Below are 6,000 nucleotides of genomic sequence, written 5' to 3' on the forward strand. Positions count from 1 at the left end.
GGAAGAATTTTCTCATATGTCCTACCATTTAGGGGGTAGAACTTTGTTATGAAGATTATCACATCTAGGATGTATTTCTGAGGTGGTTGGACAAAGTGCACAGCACTTGTGTGTGAGATTATGACCCCCCCCCAACCATCTCATACTTTGCTTCTTTGGGAAGTCAAGGGAAAGAGTCGTGCAATAATATTTGAAGTGTTTGAATTTGATCTGCAAATAACCTTGATTTTAGGAGGACTTTGGAAAACATTGATGTCACGTTATGTGTTCTGCAGTACGTATGTATTTATGTATAATTACTGGGGGGATGGGTAAGTTGAAGAGATATAATTCTTGAGGCAGATAGAAAATATTTTTCAAACAGGAAACCAACCCCCTAGTGTGCAGCAATATCTATCCAAAAAGAAAGAAAAGAATATATATAACTAAGCTCTCAGCCAAGAAAAATACACGCCACTCAATAAACATATATGATATCTTGGCTTGGCAAATGTCTTGCCTAACAAAAGAAGTGATGGTGCCCCCCTTCTGCAAATAGAATTTTGATATTTTAGATGGGACACAGGAGTATACCTCCAAAGAAGGGGTTGACGCTCTCCCCCTTTTTTTTGCCCCACTTCCTGAGAAGACTTTTCAGGTAGATCACTTCAGCTCCCACTCATGTTGCTACCAAGATTTTGACATTTGATGCACATTTGGCTATGATGTTAATAGTATTAATTGGTATTCAGTATCATATTTTGAACAGTGGGTTGCCCAAGTTGTAAAGTGCAATAATAGAGAGAATTATTTCTCCAAACCGATCAATGCTTTCCTTCCAATATGTACTATCATTCAAATTTTGTGAAACGTGGATGCAAAGTCAAAATTATAGATAAGTTTGGAGTCCAGCATGCCCTAGTCAAAACCCACAGAAAGTGATATTTATCGACTTCATTATGATGACTGCAATTATAGTCAATAAATAATGTTTTGAAAAGGACAATCGAACCTTTACAAATGTGACCAGGCATGGCAAAATCCACAAAAAGTCACCAGAAATGAATTTGCAGTTGAATATCCATACTGAACGAGGAGAATCTCAGCTTTAACTCACTACTATTGGATGTTCCTAACCCTCATTACAAAGAGAAGATCATTGACTACTGTAGAAAGTTGCTTTTGAGAAAAGAGGGATTAAAGTTGAACCAATATACCTTTACAATATTGTATAAGCCTACAAAAAAAGGATTAGAATTAATTCAGGTTATCTTGGAAGGGTCTATCAATTACATTATAGGCATATCCTGTTCTTAACTACTGTCTACAGAGAAGTATCAGTGAAAGATTTTATTCAGTTTATTATAATTTATTGTAGTTCAAAGTAAAGGGAATACTTCAGGAAGAACAAACTGCAAGATGATAAAAAAAGACTGTCAAACCAGCCATTTGGGTTTATTTTGTACATTTTTTAATAGTCCATAGAAAAAAGTATACTCTTTCAAGAAATTTGATGATTTTGACAAAAAATACTTATATCTTCCTAAAAATATCACACTGTTATGGTTTGTAGGTTTTTTCAGTGCCTTGTCATAATGAATGTTTGCAGTGGCATACCTAGCAAACCTTGTCAGGAGGGCAACAAATTTTCTCACAAATAAACAAATTTAAGGTCATCACAATTTTGGAAGCACTTTTACACAAAAAAAGGTCTAACTGCATAGGGGGATTTGGGGAAAAAGAGTCATCAAAATTATATTTCTGTGTGTGTAGGTGTGTGGGGGGGGGGGGGATCTGTCCCCTGCCCCAGCCAGGTCTGCTAATTTACAGATTATGATTTTGAGTGAACCTCAATAAATCCAAATTTTACTTTTCCTTGTCTTGGATGCACTGTACAAAACAATCTGTTTTTTTATGTTGTCAGTATATTTTACTTTCCACAGTATACTGATGGGAGGGATTGGTATCATTTCATCAGTGGAGGACAGAGGATACCTGGTATGAAGTATCACACTGAAAGAGTACACCAAAAGGGTGAGTTTAATTCTTCACATACATATATATTTAACAAAACTCAATGTTTTTGTTGATAACAGAGGCATGAATATTGCCATGTTTGAAAACAAACAGAAGAAGAGACTGATTTTGAAAACTTGTAACAAAACTATCACAAAATAGGATATGCATACCAAATATATGTAGATTGAAAAGTAGTTCTATACAGAAGTAAAGTAGAATGGATTCATTCTGATAAGAGCACGATGCTGCTCTGGTGACTAAATAATGTATCTGAAAAAATAATAAAATGTTAGGAGAGTAAGAGAAAACATGGCTGCCATTTAACACACTATCCAAATTGGCATGTCTTCCTTTTATAAAAGAGAGCACTGCACTTCCCTCTCTCTTTTATATATATTTTTTCCCTTCACTTTATTGTTCTCTCCTCTCTCTTCTAATTTGACCTTTTTTTTTCTTGAATTCTGCAGGGTTCCTGTAGCTCCTCCCATTGGATGATTACCTTGTTGGATTGTATGCATTGTAATGCTGAAGGGAACCTGATAAAGACTGGCTCTATAGTAGCTATGCTTGTCAGTTTGATATGACAGTTATAGTAATGGTGCTTCTCAGCCAATCACAATTAAGGAAAGTTGTCGGATCTGCATACTTGGCAGCAAATGATGTTCTCACAAGTGTTAGCAGGGAGCCAATTGACTTATCTATGCTTGTTTTTTACTTGAAAGATCATAGATTGAGCAGTCACCCCCCCCCCTCGACTTGGCAACTGATTCATCTGTGATCTTTCAATTAGTGGGGGAGAGGAGAAAAAAGTAAAGAAAGGGGAGCAAGAAAGGAGAGCATAATAACTAGTTTGAGTTGAGCTATACTACTATTATTCAATGGAGCAAAATTTACGACATCTTGCACCAAGCAATATCTCCTCCCTAGTGAGTTTATTTCATGAATTTATTTTTTTATTTTTTTATTTCTGTATATGTTTTGGATGGCTTGAGAGTTTTTTGGCCCTCTTTTTTTAGAGAAAGTAGACCTTTCTAATTCTATGTTTCCCTTTTATAGGAGAGGGATCAGTGCCCTCTGCCTCATGTGTGTACTCCTCAGACCAAATTTTGAAGATTGTATAATCTGTAATATTGCCGTATCTTCTTATTCTAATAATCTTAACTTTTTAAAATCATTCATTCTTGCACCAATCATGATTTCTGTCAGTGAGCTATAAAATATGCAAAATTATGCAGTGCACTAAGATAATAGTGTGAGGTAATGAACCTTATGAAAAATGTCCCTTTTGATCTTAACTGTCTTTAAATGAAAAAAAAAAATACAACAGGTATAGCTGGGTCTAATCTCAGTGTTGAACCTGAATTTACCTTGGTAAAAAATAATTATTCCTTGCTTTATCAGGAACAAGAATGTTTTTAACTCAAAACCTCAGAAGGGGAGCTTTTCCAAGATATTAAAGGTCAAGTCCACCCCAGAAAAATGCTGATTTGAATAAATAGAAAAAAATCTAACTAGCATAATGCTGAAAATTTTATCAAAATTGGATGTAAAATAAGAAAGTTATGGCATTTTTAAGTTTCGCTTATTTTTCACAAAACAGTGATATGCCCAACTCAGTGACATGCAAATTAGTCACTCGATGATGTCCATCACTCACTATTTCTTTTGTTTTTTATTGTTTGAATTATACAATATTTCATTTTTTACAGATTTGACAATGAGGACCAACTTGACTGAACCATATACATGTAGTACTAAACAATGCTAATTCCACATGTTCAGGGAGGAATTAATCCTTGTTTCACTTGACAATGGGGAGAAAATTATAATATTTCATATAATAAAATACAAAAGAAATAGTGAGTGGATGACGTCATCATTCTCCTTATTTGCATACCGACCAGGATGTGCATATAACTGTTTTGTGAAATTAAGCGAAACTTTAAAAAGTCAACTTTTTTATTTTACATCCGATTTTCATGAAATTTTCAGTGTTATGCTTATTGGATTTTTCTCTTTTTATTCAGATAAACTATTTGTTGTGGTGGACTTGTCCTTTAAATTTGTGATTTGTGGAATTAGTCATTTATGATTAATTATGAACCTTCTGAAAGATGCTATGTGAGGCAGGTTGTCACATGCATTTTAGCATGCTAAATCAAATATCAATAATCCACTAAACTAATTCTAATAGTTATACAGAAGGGATAACTTTATTGTGTGATCAATATATACATATATTAATTTCTTTAGATAGTTTTATTTAAATCAATGAATCAATTACATTATTTCTGGTTTATTTATATCTATATTTCTGTTGGGATTTTTATTATATCATTTATGTAAGAATATTTGTTCGTTAATTAAACTAAGCATTCCCTAATGTTAGGTAATACTAATTCTTAATAGTATGATTTTATTTCCTTGTATAGTATTGATGTTCATTGTAATTGTGATTTTTTTTTAATCCGGCCAGTGATAGAAAAGCCTTTTGCTGATGAATATTTTAAAGACATTTATTAATGTAACAGCTAATTGTTGTAAAGGTTGCATATATGCAATGTTATTTGCTCAGGGAGAGTTGAGGTGATGACCCATGGTGAACAAAGCCTTTAATGAAAGAACTTTTGTAATGAAAAAACAAATTAAAGTAAAGGTAATCAAGTGTGAATTTCAGTTATTTTGTATTAAATTTCTTTTTGTCATTGTATATAGTGATAAATGGATGTCAGAGATAGGGGAAGAGGGAGAGTGTGAAAGAGAGAATAAAGGAGAGAGCCACAGAGTGCGTTTGAATGTGTGTGAAAGAGAGAGAGAGAGCTGGGGGGGGGGGGGAGGGGAGGATGGGAGTGAGAGAGAAATACACCAGGGTTGTAAAGGGAAAAAAGAATTCTCTGAAGAAAGAACATATAAAAACCATTGCAAGGGCTATTTTGCCTCTTCAAAATTGTATATGCCTTCACAAGACTTCATAAAAGGTCACCTTCCTTCAGTCGAATAAGAGAGATTTGACTTGATCAGAGTCACCTATACATGTATTGCATGAGGTTGATATTCTTGGGGAGGGAGAAATGAGAGCGAGAGAGAGAAAGGGGGGGGGGATTTCTGAATTTAAGGAGGTTGATAATGATGATAATATTAAAACTTATACTTAGGTTACCTGTTATTAAATATATACTGTATATTTTTACCTTGGAATGTTAAATCCATTTCATTTTCATCAATTTACACCATGGCCGTCCCCTCCCCTAGAAAGTTTGAAAACTTACATTTTTATGCCCCCGCACATGAAGTCCGGAGGGGGCATTAAGCTTTGCCCCTGTCAGTCCGCCCCCCCCACTTGGTTTCCGCGCAGTAACTCGAAAAATATTTCATAGATTTAAAAAAATTTGGTGTGTAGGTAGGTGACACCAAAATACAGGCTAAGTTCGAATTACTTATAAATGAATCAAATTTAATTGGGTTTCAAAGGATGCGGTGGCATCCTTTGAAACCCAATAAAATAATAAATAATATAAAAAAATCATTACAATGATAAAAAAAAATTGCCATAAAAGATAGGGCCAACCCTGGCTAGATGGATCTATGCTAGATAATTTGGGGAAAGGGAAAGGGCCCCGGGAGAAAATACGGGACTATCCATTCTAGCAAAAACATTGACATGATGTAGGAATGACATATGAATTGAGAGAATCGGTCGGACCCCATCCTTCCCAGACGCTGGCTGGCCGGCATTGAGTACTGTGCATTAATAGAGATTGGCGCCATCTCCGCGCCTGTCTCTGCCAATATAACGACCGCCTTCTCCTCTTCCGAGACCAAGGGGTGCTCCACTGTACCCTTCCGTGCCCCGCCCGACGCTATTCAATTTTTGAATCAAGTATTGCCCTGTGTCGCTCGGACTGCGTACGTGCAGGTGTATCTAGCCAAGATCTACTGACAACTGTTCCTTTCTTGATAACAAGTTAGAATTTTAACGTGAGTGAGAACAGAGATCGACAG

The 6,000-nt window shown here is 35.3% G+C and overlaps 1 protein-coding gene across 1 annotated transcript in view; it reads left to right on the top strand.

Moving 5' to 3' along the window:
• The window catches only part of LOC129257073 (collagen alpha-2(I) chain-like), a 28,116-nt gene extending 23,447 nt beyond the window's left edge, over positions 1-4,669 (top strand). Inside the window, exons 9-10 of the transcript XR_010293108.1 lie at positions 1,923-2,013; positions 2,466-4,669. The gene's annotated coding sequence lies outside the window, so the exon portion shown is untranslated. The remainder of the gene's footprint in view (positions 1-1,922; positions 2,014-2,465) is intronic.
• Positions 4,670-6,000: the final 1,331 nt, after the last annotated feature.

This window comes from Lytechinus pictus, chromosome 3 (genome assembly GCF_037042905.1).
Source record: "Lytechinus pictus isolate F3 Inbred chromosome 3, Lp3.0, whole genome shotgun sequence".
NCBI lineage: Eukaryota > Metazoa > Echinodermata > Echinoidea > Temnopleuroida > Toxopneustidae > Lytechinus > Lytechinus pictus.